The sequence below is a fragment of the Lepisosteus platostomus genome, chromosome 16 (genome assembly GCF_059453375.1).
Source record: "Lepisosteus platostomus isolate fLepPlt1 chromosome 16, fLepPlt1.hap1, whole genome shotgun sequence".
NCBI lineage: Eukaryota > Metazoa > Chordata > Actinopteri > Semionotiformes > Lepisosteidae > Lepisosteus > Lepisosteus platostomus.
The window spans coordinates 19,892,646-19,912,947 of record NC_142626.1 but is presented as its reverse complement, the minus strand read 5'-3'; the positions used below and the strand labels follow the sequence as shown (position 1 = coordinate 19,912,947).

The window sequence follows — 20,302 nt, the reverse complement described above, 5'->3', positions numbered from 1 at the left end:
AGTGAATAGCACTTTGTTCCATTTCTGCAATCCAGGCCAGAGAGGAGTCACTCAAGTAACAGGAATTTAAAAACTTTGCAGGCCGAGTTTGCAAGACACTGTCAGACAATATGGTGTTGGCACTTACAACATTTACAGTGCTGCATACAGTACAAAAAATGGATTCATAACTACAGACAAAACAATATATGTATTATTAGTGTATGTACAACCTATTTTAGTGTATAATCTCTGCATTTTTCAGTAAAATTCAGTAAATTGAAAACAGTAAATATTCAGCAAATTGGTCAAAAACCCTTTCTATCACACTTCTAAAAAATGGCAACACTAATTTAAAACACTGAATCCAAACAATTATGTGACATTTAAAGTATGTTTGTGTGCAGTTGAGCTCCTTCACAGGTTGTGTTCTGTGTCTCTGCCTTCACCCTCAGCACCTGCAGTAGCTCCCAGCTGCAGCAGTGCAGTCGCTGTGCAGTCCTGCTGAGGGAGGTTTTTGTATGGGTGTGTAACACTATGTGGACAGAGCTTTGCTGTTGAGGTTGTGATGACCCATACAGTAGTAATCTGCTGCATCTTTAACCTGGACTCCTGTGATGGTCAGAGTGAAGTCAGTCCCAGATCCACTGCTACTAAAACGCTCTGGGATCCCAGTCTGACGGGTAGTTGCTCCATAGATCAGGACTTCTCCAGTTTTCTGCTGGTACCAGTTTAACCAATTGTTACCATACACCGCTGGACTGGTCTTACAGCTCACAGTGACTATCTGTCCTGGAGCAATATATTTCACTCCTGGAGTCTGAGTCACAGTAACCTCCCCACTGGATTCTGAAAATGAAGAATCAAAACATGAGGTGAAAAAAATGAAATCTTCCTAATGTTTGGACTTAATATAAATATAAAGTTATTCCTACCCTGAGCCCAGATGAGGAGTGTCCAGATGAAGATGGTGATGAAAGTCATAGTTGCTGTGGATTCTGTTGCCATGAAGGGCAGGTCTCATTCATGAAATGTTAAACTCACAGGGCTATAAACACTCCCAGAGCACTGAAGCATGTGCTGCCAATGCAAAGTTTCTCTTCTATGCAAATGTTTCCTGTGTTCAGCAGCACTTGTAGCCAGTTAGTGCTGGAAACTCAGGTTTAGTGCTGTGATGTGACAGAGCAAGATGTGCAGTTTAGCATGAACACTCCCAGGACAGCAGGACTAGACAGGGAGCAGCTTTATAAGGTGCAGAGGATGAGACACAATCAGCTGAGTCCAACTTGAATGGAGTGGATTGTGGAGAGTCTGGTTAAAGCAGTACTTGGCTTTGTGTGTTCGGATACTGCAGGATAAATAGTTGAACTAAAACCATATTTTACAGAGACTGAAGCATGCAAATGCACATATTAAAAACAGTCATGCAACCCACATTTTATATACGTTTACACTGTCACAGATCTGCTGATCAGCTATGTCCTTATTCCACCCAACATACAGTGCCTTGCGAAAGTATTCGGCCCCCTTGAACTTTTCAACCTTTTGCCACATTTCAGGCTTCAAACATAAAGATATAAATTTTTTATTTTATGTGAAGAATCACCAACAAGTGGGACACAATTGTGAAGTGGAATGAAATCTATTGGATTTTTGAAACTTTTTTAACTAATAAAAAAATGAAAAGTGGGGCGTGCAAAATTATTCGGCCCCCTTGCGTTAATACTTTGTAGAGCCACCTTTTGCTGCGATTACAGCTGCAAGTCGCTTGGGGTATGTCTCTATCAGTTTTGCACATCGAGAGACTGAAATTCTTGCCCATTCTTCCTTGCAAAACAGCTCGAGCTCAGTGAGGTTGGATGGAGAGCGTTTGTGAACAGCAGTTTTCAGCTCTTTCCACAGATTCTCGATTGGATTCAGGTCTGGACTTTGACTTGGCCATTCAAACACCTGGATACGTTTATTTGTGAACCATTCCTTTGTAGATTTTGCTGTATGTTTGGGATCATTGTCTTGTTGGAAGATAAATCTCCGTCCCAGTTTCAGGTCTTTTGCAGACTCCAACAGGTTTTCATCCAGAATGGTCCTGTATTTGGCTGCATCCATCTTCCCCTCAATTTTAACCATCTTCCCTGTCCCTGCTGAAGAAAAGCAGGCCCAAACCATGATGCTGCCACCACCATGTTTGACAGTGGGGATGGTGTGTTGAGGGTGATGAGCTGTGTTGCTTTTACGCCAAACATATCGTTTTGCATTGTGGCCAAAAAGTTCGATTTTGGTTTCATCTGACCAGAGCACCTTCTTCCACATGTTTGGGGTGTCTCCCAGGTGGCTTGTGGCAAACTTTAGACGAGACTTTTTATGGATATCTTTGAGAAATGGCTTTCTTCTTGCCACTCTTCCATAAAGGCCAGATTTGTGCAGTGTAAGACTGATTGTTGTCCTATGGACAGACTCTCCCACCTCAGCTGTAGTTCTCTGCAGTTCATCCAGAGTGATCATGGGCCTCTTGGCTGCATCTCTGATCAGTCTTCTCCTTGTCTGAGCTGAAAGTTTAGAGGGATGGCCAGGTCTTGGTAGATTTGCAGTGGTCTGATACTCCTTCCATTTCAAGATGATCGCTTGCACAGTGCTCCTTGGGATGTTTGAAGCTTGGGAAATCTTTTTGTATCCAAATCCGGCTTTAAACTTCTCCACAACAGTATTACGGACCTGCCTGGTGTGTTCCTTGGTCTTCATGATGCTCTCTGCGCTTTCAACAGAACCTTGAGACTATCACAGAGCAGGTGCATTTATACAGAGACTTGATTACACACAGGTGGATTCTATTTATCACCATCAGTCATTTAGGACAACATTGGATCATTCAGAGATCCTCGCTGAACTTCTGGAGTGAGTTTGCTGCACTGAAAGTAAAGGGGCCGAATAATTTTGCACGCCCCACTTTTCATTTTTTTATTAGTTAAAAAAGTTTCAAAAATCCAATAGATTTCGTTCCACTTCACAATTGTGTCCCACTTGTTGGTGATTCTTCACATAAAATAAAAAAATTATATCTTTATGTTTGAAGCCTGAAATGTGGCAAAAGGTTGAAAAGTTCAAGGGGGCCGAATACTTTCGCAAGGCACTGTAGCTGGAATGGGGTGGAGTGCAGAGAATCTGGTTAAAACTACACTTGGCTCTGTTTGTTCAGATGCAGCACAATTACTAACTGCCTTACCTCACAGTGTTGAAGGAAAGACGTGTGTTTTATCTATGGGGCTGGAGAGACACTGAAAACTTATTTTAATGCTCATGGGAAGTGTGCTCTCTGTTTGCATGACAGTCTTCTGTTCTTCTAGATAACCGACAGTAGAAAGAGTCAGTCCTCTGCCTCAATTGTGTCTCTATTTAAACCTCAAACACTCAGACCCTCAGATCTAAAGTTTCCACCTCCCTCCTTCTCCTCTTTCTGTTTTCGCTTTGTCTCTCTATCCAGGCTCCCCCTGGGGAGTAAGTGGAAACTCACTTCTCCAACATCAGGTTTCAGCGCCAACATGAACAGTTTAGCATGAACACTCCCAGGACAGCAGGACTAGACAGAGAACAGCTTTATAAGAAGCAGAGGATGAGACACAATCAGCCGAGCCCTAATTCCACTCAACACAGCTGGAATGGATTAGAGAGTGGAGAGACTGGTTTAAACTGCCTTGCTAAGATATAGCGGGATTACTAATATCCAGTGTGTTTTAAAGGTTAAACGCACTACAGGCATCAAAACAAAAATTGAGCCCAACTTTTGAAGTAATTTTTTATAGCAGAGGTTGAAATGTAGAAATGTACAGTTACAATGTGTTATGTGCCCTGATAAATAATAATAATTGCTTACACTTATATAGCGCTTTTCTGGACACTCCACTCAAAGCGCTTTACAGGTAATGGGGACTCCCCTCCACCACCACCAATGGTATGATGATAAACCATCATATATTTAAGAATGATGTGTGCAATTATAATTTTGGCATCTCAGAAAATATAGCACTGCTTCAAAAGCGTGTCAGCCAATCAGATTTCAGGACAGGAACTATCCGTTTAATAATTAGAATTAAGGTACTATTAAAGATTTCTAATAATCTTTGCGTGCCTTGACCATATAGCCTGGTGCCTGCCTGTGTAAATACACAGGGATGTAGCTAAAGAGGCCTCTCTTTGCGATCTCAGCCACAGAATGTCTTGTTGGTCTTCACATGTGGGAAAGTAAGAGAGGTGAGTTTGTCTTCTGGATAACGATCCTTTCTACAACAGAGGCGATCTCAACTCCCATGATGGATGTACACTACTAGTGCCTGGATGTCTAGTTGAGAGCCATAGGTACATCTGGATCTGATCTTAAAAGTCACAGGGCATGTTCAATCACCCAAAGGAAGATCCACCAATGAGTGACCTGTAAGGTGGGCACCAGCGGTATACCTGATGGCATCTCAGACAATCACCAACTTGTGATGCGATACTACAAAACTGAAACTCAAGTCATTTTCCACTGGTTAACTCACTGACTCAATCTCTTCAACTGAACTGCAAACTGAATTTTCAACCATGGGACTGCAAGCAGTCCGAGTCAGGTCTTAAACTTTTCTCAGAGAAGCCAGGCTGAGAGAGTGTCAGTAAAGTGCAGAATTCCAAGATATTCTTCCTGAAACAGAAGAAATCTTCTGTTTGTAAACCCAATGTCATCTTCAACAATCAACAAAATTAGACTGCTAGACTCTTTTTGTCGACATCCAGAATATCCAAGCACACTCTGAACAAAAACTATAGCACGAAATAACCTAAGTTCCCCTTTTGCCTACCTTGCAGACCCCTAGAGGAAAAACTGTGCACAAACTGCTTTTTAAGACCAAAGTAAAATTTCATTATTCACATCATAATTCTCAAGAGGTGTGCTATTATTCCAAACACACATTTGATGTTTAGTTCATGATAGTTAATGCACATTTACTTGTATCTGAGAATGTGAATATGATTTAGTTTTACGAGACTGATATAACCTACGAGCTAGACTGTAACACATTATAATCGCTGCATATTTTAACGATCACAGCAGATCGTTTCTCAGATGTATTTTGTTATGCTTGTTGTTTGTTATGCATGTATTCATCATATCAATAAACTGTATGTTGTTTATTCGTAATTCCTGCATGAGACTGTAAATTATTATGTTTGATTGGTTTCTAAAAGTCGTCAAATAGTCACGAGAGCCGGTCCTGACTCCCGAGTAGTGCGTATTTTGGACCCTATGCAGACGCTATAATCCTGAAGTGACTGGAATATAAGACTTCAAGGGAAACACAGCAGGCGCAGGATGGGATGACAGACAGGGGGGCGTGACGGCTGAGATCTGGTGCTCAGGGGGCGTGTCGCATGCAAACAAGTCCTAAGGTAGTCCAAAGGGGAAACTGAGGCGCAGTCCAGGGTCCAGGAGCCGGGAGATCCAATCCGAGACAGACAAGATTAAAAAAAAGAATAGTAACAGGGAACCAGGAGGATAAAAACAGTAATGAGGCCAGGCGCTCCGAGCCCTGGACTCAGCAGGTCAGGATGCCGTGATGAAGCCTATGCTGTCGGGTCTCTCCAGGATCCGCTGGTACGCGGGCTTCCGTGCATCCATCTTCCAATGCAGAGCGGGGAATAGTGGGAGCGCCAGGCTTTAAATAATAACAAGGAAAACATGGGACAGGTGCACATAATGAACTAAAATAGGAAAGGGTCGGAGCGCCCTTTAGAGGAGGGATGACAATCATGACACAAATCCTCTCACAATTTGCTGTTACAATTTTTAATTGTAACAGCAAATGAAAACCCCCTTCTCCACCACGGTGTATCCCACCATGTGCCCAGTGCTTGCCAGGATAGGCTCTGGGCCACAGAAGCCCTGAATTGGACAAGCGAATATTGAAAGAGTTGTGATGTGAAAAAGGTACAACAAAGGCATTTCTATTCTTATTTCTATTCTTTAACCTGTCACGATATATTGGTTTGGTTATTATCAGTTTTTACTTTATGTCCTGTGTCATTACTTTCAGCCTCAGCTTCAGGTCTCAGCTGACCTGCTGAGGGAGTTATTTCTATGTGTGTAATATTGGGGGGAGAGACAGCTACTATTGAGCTCATGATAACTCTGACAGTAACAATCTGTTGCATCTTCAGCCTGGACTCCTGTGATGGTCAGAGTGAAGTCAGTCCCAGATCCACTAATCCTAAAATGCCCTGGGATCCCAGCCTGTAGGGTAGTTGCTCCATAGATCAGGAGTTTAGGAGCTTCTCCAGCTTTCTGATGATACCAGGCTAGTCCGTGCTTAGAGTCATTAAGTTACACTGCAGGATTGGTTTTACAGCTCACAGTGACTATCTGTCAGAGTCACCTGTTCACCGGATTATGAAATTAAAAAATCAAACAGCATATGGTAAAATATTTTAAACACTTCATTACATAATTTAAACTTTCAGCGTTGTTTTACACTAAATAATTTATTCTTATCACTTTAACTATAATGATTATAGCACAAATGCTTCATTTGTGAACTGAGATAGATGAGTCAAACATCCTCTTGTAGTTTGTAACATGTTTTAATGTTCTTGTGACTGTATCTACAGTAGACTAGAGAAGGAGCTGTTGTTATTTAACACTATACAGGCACTTATCTAGTTATCTAGTTACTTGCATTTACATATTAGGAGACACAGTAGTGATACCTTCTGATGCAGTTCTAGAGTCAGGGGCAGGAGCTAAGATTTCTCTGTCTCTGTCTGCAAGTCATGTAATTGAAAGACACTGCAGACCACTGGTTTACCTTTAGATGATGATTGTTTCTGAATGCATACAGTAATCCTGTTGTATCTGAACACCCAGAGACAAGTGCTGTTTTAACCAGACTCTCCACAATTCACTCCATTCCAGCTGTGTTGATTGGAATAAGGGCTCAGCTGATTGTGTCTCATCCTCTGCTCCTTAAATAGATGCTTTCTGTCCTGATATCCTGGGAGTATTGATGCTAAAATGCTCCTCTTGCTCTGTCACAGCACACAGCACCAAGCCTGTGTTTCCAGCTCTGACCGGCTACAAGTGCTGCTAAAGCCAGAAAGACAATTTGCATAGAAAAGACACTTTGCATTGGCAGCACATGCTCTGGGAGTGTTTATAGCCCTGTGAGTTTAACACTTCATGACCGAGAGCTGCCCTTCAGGGAAACAGAACCCACAGCAACAATGACCTTCATCACCATCTTCGTCTGGACACTCCTCATCTCTTCTCAAGATAGGAATGGGTCTGAAATACTTGATGAACGTAGTTTACAGCTATAGGTAAAAATGAAATGTTTTGTATAAAACAGGAAGTCAATGAAAAAAATATTATGATCTTTACTATTTGAATTTAATTATGTTCTCTTTGTCATTTGCAGAATCCAGTGGACAGGTAACTGTGACTCAGACTCCAGCAGTAAAATCTATTCTCCCTGGACAGACAGTCACTGTGAACTGTAAGACCAGTGCAGCACTATACAATAACAGATTACTAGCCTGGTACCAAAAGAAAGCTGGAGAAACTCATAAATTCCTGATCTATGCAGCAACTATCTGTCAGACTGGGATCCAAGAGCGTTTCAGTGGCAGTGGATCTGGGACTGACTTCACTCTGACCATCACAGGAGTCCAGGCTGAAGATGCAGCATATTATTACTGTCTGGCTCATTCTACTAGTGGTCTGTACACACAGTGTTACACACCCGTACAAAAACCTCCCTCAGCAGGACTGCAAAGCCACTGCACTGCTGCAGATGGGACCTCCTGCAGGTGCTGAGGGTGAAGACAAAGACACAGCCTGTGGGGGAGCTAAATTGTGAAGAGACACAATGAGCTTCATGTGTATTATTAAAAGATTACTATTTTATTTTATTTTATTAAAGTGAATAATGTTAATACAAACATGAAGTTAAATTTCAATAATAAACTGCAAAAAAAAATCAAAAACTAAAATACACCCACTGCATAAGTATTCTCCCACAAAGTCTAAATTTGGTTGAAGCAACATGAAAAGCAATTACTGTACATCTGTGACTCTTTTTGGATACGTTTTTGCCAACTGTGCACTTCATGATGGTGCAATTTTTGTCTGTTCTTCTTTATATGTTCTTCTTTACAAATATACCCAAGCTCTGATCAACAGCAATTTTTAATTCTAGTCCTCTGACTTGGTTACCCATTGACATTTTCTTTCTTATTCTTGAATCACTCCAATGCTGATTTAGCCTTATGAATTGGGTTATTGTCCTTTTCAAAGTTGAATTTTCATCTCAGAAATGAGAACTTTAGCAGAGTGAAGCAGGTTTTACTCTGATATCTGCTACTTTGCTCCATTAATTGCCCCCTCACTCTTGACAAATGGAGTCTATTTAACGGACGTTCGGGAGGGAAGACAACAACCATGCTCAATCATTCCTAGCCGTCGGTAATTAGCAATCCCTCCCTTCATCCTTCCTCCGCCGAATGCTATAAATATCAAATGCGATTTCCCTCTCCCTCGCGTGCGACTTTTGCATCCCACCTCCACCCCAACTCCACCTCTGCAGCTACTCCTTGGTTACCTTGCGTGGGGTCCAGGCCTCCTCGTCCTATGGCCAGGACGTCGGTTCTCAGCCAAGTGGGTTAAGCCAAATATCCGCTCCACAATAGTTAATTACGCTTTGATCTTGGGCGTTGTCATTCCTAGTGAAGTCTCCCTGTTCCTGCTGAGGAGAAGCAGAACTATAACCTGAAGCTGCTCCACCATGCTTGGCAGTAGGGCTGCTGCTGACTGAGTGATGGACTCTTTTGGGGTTGTGCCAGGTGTAACACTTTCTATTTAGACCAAAAATTCCAGTTTAGTCTCATGAATGTTTTGCAGTAACACTGTGCTGAATTTTATTTCAGTAATGGCTTCAATATTTCATTAATGGTATCCTTCTTGTTTCTGACATTAAAGCTAGCACACTTGAGTGATATTGTTGACTCAAAGGCAGCCAGCAGCTATATCACCCTGCAACTCACAATTGGCAACTTGTTGGTGCTAAGTAAGTGTGAGCCTGGCCAGTACCTGGATTGGAGCCCTCCTGGGAAAGTTAAGGTTGCTGCTGGAAGAGGTTATAGTTAGACCAGTAGGTCATAATGACCCAGTACAGTAATTGGAACACCATACTATAAAGAAGGCACAGTGTGCCATTGAACTATGTAGTTTTTTCATAGCTGTTGTAGGCCTCTGGCTGCTCAGTTTGGAGGGACAGTCTGATCTAGGCAGAGTCTGGGTGGGACAAAAACCTTTAGAGAGCTTCACCTGATAACATTCAACACCTCCTGCATGTCATATATGGGTCTACAGTCTCCCTCTCTACCGATCTTCGGCTAAATGGAAGATCTTGAAATCTTGAAATTTAAGATGGCAACATGCACGGATGCAGCAGGTGATCCGGATCTGGAAAAAACAGTGCTAAATGTTGTTCTACTGTAAAATTTTGTCTCTTGTCCTAATTTTTCAAATGTCTATGGTCGTCTGACCCTGCTGGAAATTGGAAAAAATGCAAGGATTATCTGCCGAGTATTCTGACGGAGAAGCTATGTAGCCTATGTGGCTTACTGAGAGCGTCAGGTCCCGGGACAGCGGCTCAACCTGTTGCAGTTGTCCGAGAGAGGAGGTGCCAGAAACAGTGTGAAAGGAAACAGAAACGAGGCAAGAGGGCTGGAATGTAAGCTAATCCTAGCAGACAGGCTCTCCTGTCAATTTTACTTTCCAATGTACGTTCTCTGGAAAACAAACTGGATTACTTTAGATTACAACTGGCTACTCAGCAAGAGATGGAGGAGTGCTGCATCTTTATTTTTACTGAAACATGGCTAAATGACCTTATTTTGGATATGCCCATTCAGCTAGATGGACTCTTTTCCTTCCATGCGGACAGGAAAGTTTCAGTGATCGGTAAGTCTCTCGGAGGTGGTTTGTGTGTTTATATAAACAAAAAATGGTGCAAAAATGCTGCAGTAGTCTCCAGTCACTGCTCCTCATCAGCGGAATTAATAAGTCACGTGTCAACCCTTCTGTTAACCAAGGGAATTTACTACTGTTCTATTTGTGGCTGTGTACATCCCACCCAGCGCTGACTCTAAAGAGGCGCTGCGAGTCCTTTACGGGGCCATCAGCGATCTGCAAACTGCTCACTAGATGGCTTTGTCGTTGTTGCCGTTGACTTCAATCGTGCCGATCTTAAGACAGTTCTTCCTAAATTTTATCAATATGTTAATTTTACAACCAGAGGGGAGAACATTATGGAATTAGTTTACACAAATATCCATGATGCATACAAGGCTCCTTGATGCATACAAGGAGTAGCCCCCATCTGAGCTACTCTGACCATATCTCTGTTATGCTTATTCCAGCATACAGACCGCTGTTCAAACGTGCCAAACCAGTTCTGAAACAAATCAGAGTATGGCCAGAGGGAGCCATCTCAGCATTACAGGACTGATTTGAGCACACAAACTGGAATATGTTCAGGGAGGCTGCTACCTATGATCATCTCATTAATTTAGAGGAGTATGCAGCACCTGTGACTGGCTACATCAGTAAGTGTATAGATGACGTCACTGTCTCTAAATCTATCATCACAAGGGCCAACCAAAAGCCATGGCTGACTGCAGGGGTCCGTGCACTGCTAAGAACCCGCGATGCCGCATTTAGATCAGGCGATAAGGCAGTCCTCAGGACTGCGAGGGCCAACCTGTCTCATGCCATCAAGGAGGCAAAATGAACCTATGCACGGAAAATCCATGGCCACTTCCTGGACACTAGAGACATACGGTGTATGTGGCAGGGCATCCAGGCCGTTACTGATTACAGGACTACTCCACATGCCAGTGACAGTGATGCCTCCCTTCAAGATGTGCTGAATAACTTCTATGCATGGTTCGAAGAACTGAATGTTGTGCCTGCGAGGAAAACTACACTTCCTCCCAATGATCAGGTGCTTTGCTTGTCCACAGCTGATGTGAAGAGGACACTAGCCAAAGCTAATCCACATAAGGCTGCTGGACCTGATAATATTCCTTGAGCATGCAACTAGGTATGTGCAGAACAGCAGAACAGCTAGCTGACGTCCTCACAAATATTTTTAATATCTCCTTGTGCCAGGCAGTCATCTCCATATGCTTCATATCCACCAATATTATACCAGTGCCGAATAAGTCAGCTGTGTTCTGCCTCAATGAATACCGCTCCGTGGTGCTCACAACAATTATCATGAAGTGTTTCGAAAGGCCACATAAAGTACAGACTCCCTACCCCTCTGAACCCCCTTCAGTTTGCATATCGCCCCAACCGGTTTACTGATGATACTATATCTCTTGCCCTTCACCTGGCCCTGTCCCACCTGCACAAGAAAGACACTTATGTAAGAATGCTGTTCATTGACTTCAACTCAGCATTCAATACAACCATCCCCGAGAAGCTGATAGGAAAATTGAGGTTGCCGAATCTCAATGCCTCCCTCTGTAACTGGATTCTGGACTTTCTGACCGAGAGACTTCAGACAGTCCGGATCGGTAATAACATCTCCAGCGCCATCACAATGAGCACCGGAACCCCCCAGGGCTGTGTGCTCATCACACTACTATTCACACTGATGACTCATGACTGTGCTGCCAAGCACAGATCAAACTGCATCATCAAGTTTGCTGATGACCGACATAAAGAGAGGAGGTGGAGCAACTAGTGGACTGGTGCACAAACAACATCCTGTCTCTTAATGTAGATACAACAAAAGAGATAATCATTGATTTCAGGAGGGCCCGCGCTGATCACTCCCCACTGCCCATCAACAGCTCCCCTGTGGAGATAGTTAGAAGCACCAAGTTTCTTGGTGTACACATTACAGATGACTTCACCTATTCCCTCAATACCACCTCCCTAACCAAGAAAGCACAGCAGCTGTCAAAAACGCTGCTTACACAGGGTCTCCAGTATAGTAGATGACCCCTCCCATCCCTCCCATAAACTATTTGCCCTCCTACCATCTGGAAAAAGATATCGCATTATATGGGCTAGCTCAACCAGACTCTGTAACAGCTTTTTCCCGCAGGCTGTCGGGCTCCTCAACACCCTGGAATGTACTTGCACCCACTCCAATTCCAGAAACAGGGTTTAAATTCCCCCAGTGTTTAGTGTATATTGTATGATGTATTCCTTGTACTATTCTGTAATAGTTAAATTGCACTATGTGTATATCCTTTGTAGACTGCCTTAGTAATTTGCACTATGTGTATCCTGTCTTCAATGTCTATGTCAGTGTCCTGCCTGTATTTGCACCGTGGAACAGGAGAAACAATATTTCGTTCCACTGTATACTTGTATATGGCTGGAATGACAAATACATGTGAACTTGAACTTAAATTAAATGTTAAGAATGATCTTGATCAGCTCAAGTGGGAACATCTATGGTTTGTCTAGATAATATTGGTCTTAGTTAAGGATTCAGCAATGTGGTTAAAGTGTTAGATGCCAACTGTTCATCAGTGGAGCTGACAGGCAGTCAGAGTTCTTCCCAGTGTGTCTCTCTAGGAGCCCACTGTCACCTCTGTTGTTTGCCTTCTCTTTGGTACCACTGGCTCAAGTGGTCTTTCAATCTACAACCTGTACCCTGTTTCTGCTGACACTGCTCATCTCTGTGCATCACCACACACTGATGATGTACCACTACACATAGAGACTGTCTCCCAATTTCTACCTCTTCTACCAGCTATTGTGATTATTTCCTTGCTCTGTCAGGGTGTGAATTGATCCAGGTCTGTATTACTGCCATTTAACTCTGTAGTAGTGAAAGCTGACTGTCCTCTGACTGTGTCAGACGATTTGCCTTAACTAAATTATTCTGGAAGAAATGGACCTGCAGCTAGGAAATGAAGGACTGAGTGCAGAAACACAATAGAAATGTCTAATTAATCATGCAGTTTTGAGGGATGAATTCAACTCAATTATTAAGAGTTACGTTGACAGGAAACCCTGCCAATGCAGATAGTCCTGCTTTGTCACTTTAGCTCAGTGCTTGTGTACAGCTGAGATCCTCCACAGTCTGTGTGCTGTATGTTTGCCTTCACCTTCAGCACCTGCAGTAGGACCCAGCTGCAACAGTTCAGCCTTTGTCCTGCTGAGAGCTCACTGTGTGAGGATATTGTGTGGGTGTATAAGACTGTGTGAACACATAGGCACCACTGAGATTGTGCTCACTCTGACAATAATAATCTGCTGCATCTTCAGCCTGGACTCCTGTGATGGTCAGGGTGAAGTCAATCCCAGATCCACTGCCACTGAAACGCTCTGGGATCCCAGTTTGACGAGTAGTTGCTGCATAAATCAGAGTTTAGGAGCTTCTCCAGCTTTCTGTTGGAACCAGGCTCATACATGCTTAGAATTATATATGTTCACTGCAGGACTGATCTTACAGTTCACAGTGACTGTCTGTCCTGGAGCAGTAGATTTCACTGGAATCTGAATCACAGTAACCTGTCCTCCAACTTCTGAAATGTGTAAATAAGACAGAGTGTCACGGATGTCGGAAGGGACGAACCGTAGAATGGCAGGAGAGCGAATAGACCCTATGCGTAGCTGCGGGATGGAGGTTAGCCCGGGCTCAGCTGTTCAGGGTATGCCGTGTAGAAACCTATGCCTCCAGGTACTGGACGTGGGGAGACCTGGTGCTAGGCGGGTTTCAGGACATCCAAATGTCAATGCTGAGCAAAGGCAGAATGAAAGACCCGGAAATATATAGTCCCAGAGAGAGAGAAACACTGGAAGGACAGCAGAGAACCGGAAATGAGAGACAGGACAGAGAAGGAGTGCCCTCTGGCTGCAGAGGGCGTGACACAGAGCATACGGTAAATAGTTACAATTGTAAAAACATGTCAGGAAATATAATATTATGTCTTTTTGTTGTATGATTTCCTTCTTTGAACAAAACATCTTTTGACCTATAAACATCAAAGAATTATTATTACACGTAGTAATTTATTCTATTAAATTAAATAGCATGCTCATTAAATATTTCAAATCAAATGCATTCCTACCCTCAGTAGAAATGAAGAGTGCCCAGATAAAGATGGTGATTAAAGTCATTGTTGCTGTGGGTTCTGTTGCCATGAAGGACAGTTCTCAGTCATGAAGTGTTAAACTCAGAGGGCTATAAACACTCCCAGAGCACTGAAGCATGTGCCACCAATGCAAAGTGCCTTTTCTATGCAAATAATTCTGGTGCAGCTCTTCTTTCTGAGTGATAATCCAACAGAACAGTAACAGAGACTGTTATCACCAGTCAAGCCTGTAAAGCCTGTGTTAACGTTTTCAAACAGCAAGTTTTCAAAGAAATTGAAACAGTGAACTAATGTTATATAAAGTCATATAGAATGGTGTAAATACCTTTAATAACCTGTATATAAAAGGAAATTGTCTTTTGTTTCTTTAGAAAAAAAAATCATCTGGACATTGGAAATAATAAATAAAACAAACCTTTCACTGGGAGTCAGAAGCACAAGAATAACTAGAAGCAAACAGAAAATGTCTGGAGAGAAGCTCAGAGTTTGTCAGTCTGCCATATTGAGAAAAACTGTCCCATACTGGAAAACTTCTTAATTTTGACAGACTCAAAATTCCAGCATTTATTCAGAATGTTTTTTTAGAAAATAAGTAATCTGTGTCTCTGCATTTCAGACTTTGTGCCTTTAAACTCACCTTACTCATTTATCCTTTGTGTGAATGATTTCATCTGGTAAGAGTTAAATATACATTTATAAGCATATTAATGTTGATTTAGAACATAACCAGTGTGATGCAATCCAGCTTCCTGAGATCTCTCCTCATATGAAATATAGCAGCACAGCTCCATCCTCCTTATCAGTGACTCCCAATAAAGAAATGTGAGGAGCTAAGTTCTGAGTTAAGTTAAGTGTGATTGGAAAAAGTTTCTGTGGTCAGCAGGCATAATAGTTATATCCTGTAAAGGTGGTTTAGTTTTGGTAGTTACCCTCTCTACATCAGTGTTTATTGTACAGAAGTCTGAGTCTTTATTAAACCCTTTTCCAAAATCAAGCAGGAATCCTCCCGGAATTTGGGACTGTGGTCTTTCCAGGTGGTTACGTGTTGAAGGTCCTCTTGAAGTCATCAGTCCTTTTTTAAAAAAGTGTTTTGGAAAATCACCTTAAGTCCTTAAGTACTCCTGAAGTGAATTGATTGTACCTGTTGAGTCGGAGTTTAACAGGTATAATCAGATTGAAAACCAGACATCAGTGTATCTCTTCAGGAGCAGAGTGTCAGATCTCAGCTTTAGACTGTCCAGTGCCTCTCTAACTGAAAGACACAGTCCCACTGGGAAGTCAGTTTGGTTTTGAAAGTGTAAAATAATCTAAGCTCACTTTTGCAGGGGGACTGCTGAGTGAGCTGGCATTTGTCATGGTAACTCACCTGTCACTCAGTGTCAGTTACGATTTATGATAGGAAACCTGTATTACCTGCAGGCAATTTACATCCACACCTGGTGGTGCAGAATAATTAAGGTCTGCTGAGACAATACATGGTGCTCTGGTGTAGAGTTTGGCTCTGTGATTGAGTCTGCTCAGAGCAACCCTGTATTCCTCATCTCGAGTTCCTTAGTTTCCTAGTTCTCTAATACCTTGTGCTGTGTCTTGGATGTTTGACTCTTACTTTGCTCTGAGCACATCACACCTGGATTTCCCTTTTGTGCTAACAACCTGTGTATTACTCATGCTTGACCTTTGCCTGCTTGTCTTAACTGTGATTCTGGATTGGCCATTTTCCCCTTAGTACCTTCACTGTGTCTCTATGGCATCGGGCAACACTTGCTTCTGACCCCAGATCTGGACTGTCTGCCTGCACCAGTCTCTGCTGGTGTCCCCAGGCTGTGCTGCGCCACACGTGCCTGCATGCTCACCACAACTTGGCCCTGTCTGTCTGTGCTGTCCACAGTCTTCTGTTCTTGTCTCTCTTTCACCCAGACCATGGGTTCATTTTCTGTTTTACAACCACTTCTTAATTCCAAGCTAAGCATTGGAAATAACATTATCAAAGAACAGTAAACAAGAGGAAGCCATTTGGTCCATCTTGCTCATGTGACTTTTCAAACGAGTGAATCTCAAATTGTATCTAGAAGCTTCTTGAAGGAGAGACCAGACCTTGGACCTGAACCACCTGGGTGGAGCATTTTATTTTCTGAATGTGATCTTCCATCCTCAATGAGCTACAGGGTCTGAAGTGTCCATTGAGCTGCCCCTGTCAGGATTGAGATTGTTCAAACCTTCTTTAAGTCTGTCTTGTTCTAGACTGAAGAGATTAAGCTCCTTTAACCTGTCTCTATAGAAACCGACTGACTGATGGTTTATCCATAGAGACCAAGGACCATTCTTATTCTTCCAGCTCTTTCTAAGGATAAAATCACTTTGAGGTGCAGTGAGTAAAACAGAGGGCTGTTCTGCATTACAGTAGGTATTACTAGTGCATTGAAGATCTACTCTGGGTTTAAATTCCACTCTTTGTGCCAAATACAAAAGCTGTCGGTCAGTGTTTTACCCGAGACTGTCCTGATGACCCTGAAGAATCAGCATAAACACCCAGATGTCCTTCCTGCAGCTCTGAATCCCCAAGAGACAGGATTACAGGTTTTCTATGAGCAGTCGGAGCTGCATCCTTACCACTGCCATGATCACAGAATCTTATCCCTGCTGCAAAGGGGACTTTTACACTTCTAAAAATGGGGTAAAAGATGACAGTAAATGACAAAAGATAATTCATCCTTATGTTCCACCTTTAACAACCTGCTGGTTTCCTACTACGTTAGTTATAGCAGTGGTTCTCAAAGTGTGGTCCGCGGACCACCAGTCATCTGGGAGCATGCGCCAGGTGGTCCACGGGCTGACCTAATCATCTTTCTTAAAACAAGTCTACGCTGTTTAAGTTTAAGTCAGAGGAAAGAATATTGTAGTGTTCGCTACTAAGAACTGCAAGCTGTAAAAAGTGGGAGGAGGGACTTGTGTGTTGATTCTAGGTATTGGAGTTTCACCAGCCATTGAGGGGATGGACTGTGTGTGTCAGTAATGGGGCGAGCACCAGCCTAGTCATAGGCTTGGCTGGCTTGAGGGTTTGCCGAAAGGACAAAGTTTCCATTCGTTCTCCTTGGCTGTACCCTTCTGTTGCCTTTGTGTTTTAATGAAGCCTGAGTTATTGCAGACCACCTCGCCTCTTTATTTTCCCCATCAGCGCCTATTGCTTCAGTGTTTTAGTTTTATGCACCACGAGTGAAATTATGTCACACATTGAAAACGAGTCAGTTTGGCAGTGATGTCCTTGGCGCCGTGTATTGTTGTTAGTGATGCACGGGTCACCAGCCCAACCCAATCTAAAATCTTTTTTTTTAAAACAAGTGAATCCACGCATCACAAGTTATCATGACTGCGTGGTTACGCTGTTTACGTTTTGATATGCGAGTGTGGTTCGACCATTGCTCTTATTGTTCGTACCATTTTGTTCTTACTTTTGAATATTGCGGCCGAGGAGCGCCCAGCTGAGGTGCGTGGAGAGGTGCAGGATAGGAGGAGGAGACAAAGGGGGGACTGAGGGCTACTGGCCAGCGCGGGTTGACCATCTGGTGTGGTTGCACATTGAAGTGGGCTGTTGGGCTGCCATGTAAATAGTTATCCCCGGTTTATACCCCTTTATACCTGTAACCACTTAACCACCCTATAGTACCTGTACCCCAAATGTCCCGAGCGTGTTATAGCCCGATGACGCTGTATTTGTGTGCCAGTGTCTTTTCTGCTGTGCTGGGAACAAAGGGCACTTTCCACTCTGAGCCTGAATTTCTCTTATAAGGTGGATGCAGGTGATTACATTACCTGTAAAGCGCTTTGAGTGGAGTGTGAAGAAAAGCACTGAAGAAAGATGTGAAGACGGGGGTTTGTATTTAATCTTTTCTGTAGGGGGTTTAGACTTCCAAGTCACAAGCAGGGGTTTATGGCAGGAAAGGGGGTTAACTGATAAGGAGTGCAGATGCCAGCTAGGAACCCCCCTGGGTGTAATGTTAAACTGACCATTTGCCCAGAACATCATAAACTGGCCAAATACCATGAACCCCCCTCTTTACCATCAGACCGAGTGACGTCAGAAACGGAGAAGAAAACTGTATATAACCCAAAAGTTTGTAACAATACGGGGAACAATACTTCGGTTTTGTTGTTTCTTGCGAGAAACAAGACTTCGGCTTTATTGTTCCTTGCATGCAATTAACTCATCTGTTTTACTTCATCTCGGGATCAAGAACCTTGTTTCTTCTGTTACAACAAATTTGGCGTAGTCGGCGGATGCTCCAGAAGGCGCAGAACTTCCCATCGGCAGGAGAGACGGTCAGCGCGCACATAACTAAGAGGTAAGGACTCCTCTTTTATTTAAAAGTCCCGACTCTCTCTAACCGATTGGGAAATCTCTGCTCCCTGCGAGAATCGCCCGAGATGACGGAGTAAACGTGAGTTTCTGAATTCCTCTGGCCCGGGGAAGGCACCGGTGTATGTAATGGGTTGTTTGCTGTAAGCCCAGAATTTGGTCTGGCAGGGGTTCCGCGGTATTGTGTACAGGCGTTCGAAGCTGGTGTATGCCTTAATTGCGCGTGGAGTTTTGAACGGGTTTTGGACCCTTACCGTGAAGTCAGGACTGGTGTGGGTCTTAATTGCACCCGGAGTTCTGAAGGTCAGAACTGGTTTGGGTCTTAATTGCACCCGGAGTTCTGATGCTCTGAATCGGTGTGGGCCTTAATTGCGCCCGGGGTTCTAGAGCAAGTGGTGCATTAAATGCACGTAGTTCAGGACTGGTGTGGGTCTTAGTTGCACCCGGAGTTCTGAAGGTCAGAACTGGTGTGGGTCTTAATTGCACCCGGAGTTCTGTGGCTCGGGATCGGTGTGGGCCTTAATTGCGCCCGGGGTTCTGGAGCTGAGTGGTGCATTAAATGCACGTATAATCCAGGATTGGTGTGGGCTTTAATTACGCCCGGGGTCCTGAGATTAGCTACGCCTTGATCGTGCACAGATTGGCGTGGCGTGGTTTTTTTTTTGTTTTAAAGGAAACAGGAGTAGAAGAGATATATGTATGTATGTTTTTGGTGTTTTCCTTGTTTGTGAAATACATATACACACGCACTACACTAACATAAACACACCTCATAATAAAAGAGCAAAGCATTAAGTAGCAGGATTTAAAGGACGTTGAGACCCGAGAATCGCCCTGATTGAGCTCAGTGCGTAAGTCCACCCCGGGGCAAAAGCAGCGATGCTGGCGTTCTGGGGATGGTGAATTACTGATCAAGAAAGGGGGTTTTCGAGGTCTCGTTTCTTACCTGTGAACAGTGCGGTGTAAGTCCTCTCTAAAGTCTCGGAGAGGCATTTAGATCTGGAGGTAACAGACGCCCTTAGCTGAATGAGTGCAGTAATGCACAGGTTTTTCCAAGTGAAAACATCCCCCTACTGAATGAGCTGTTACCTCACACACGACAAAAGTAAATCTTAAAGAAACCAAACATGTGTGCTAATTGGGTGTTTGAGAAAGTGGTGGAAGTATCTGATTACATATCAGAAAAGTGTAAATTGACTGAAAGGGAAGAGAAATATAGGAAGAAGCTGAGTCTGTCAGAAGGAGTTTGGGGCGAAGATGCCTGTAAAAAAGCGTACGAACATTGGAACAAAAACAAAGATTTAGTTGCAGCCCTGGTGATCGGCCGACACCTGAGGTGGCAGATTAGCATGAAGGAGAAATCAGAATAGAATAACACTCAGAGAAACTCAAGAACTCAAGATTAGACTAGGAGATGGGGAGGTAACATTTAATGCTGTCATGTGGGTAGGATCTACCCCAGATCTGTTGGGATGGGATGCTCTGAAATACCTACAAGGGGTTACATTAACCGTACATGAGGAGAGGGTGGAGGTAAACATCTGGTCCCTCCAAAAAGACGAACTAAAAGGGCATCCAATTTGGACTATGGATAAGGACGAATGCGGGCTTCTGGATATGGAACCCGCCACATTTACTGGGAAATCCCCGCCATACACAAAGCCATATAAAATCAACAAAGAGGCGGAGGAAGGGGTTCGACCAGTAATACAAAAACTATTGACTCAAGGCATTGTACGAAAAACACATAGTACAAGCAACAGTCCAATATGGCCCGTAAAGAAAGCCAGCGGAGCATGGCGATTCACAGTTGATTACTCAAAA

At 43.3% G+C, this 20,302-nt stretch overlaps 1 protein-coding gene and 1 long non-coding RNA gene across 3 annotated transcripts in view; one reads left to right on the top strand and one right to left on the bottom strand.

Annotated features, from left to right (window-relative positions):
* LOC148646998 (immunoglobulin kappa light chain-like) overlaps positions 1-20,302 on the top strand; it is a 97,361-nt gene that overhangs the window by 64,323 nt on the left and 12,736 nt on the right. The gene's annotated exons all lie outside the window — the stretch shown is intronic.
* LOC148646999 (uncharacterized) lies at positions 172-14,205 on the bottom strand. 2 transcript variants are annotated; one of them, XR_015927810.1, is made up of 4 exons: positions 14,101-14,205; positions 8,601-8,741; positions 915-5,663; positions 172-828 (listed from the first exon to the last, which is right to left on the bottom strand). It is a non-coding gene; the product is annotated as an uncharacterized LOC148646999 (long non-coding RNA). The 2 variants fall into 2 exon arrangements; XR_015927809.1 differs by having other exon boundaries at positions 8,601-8,744; positions 14,101-14,195.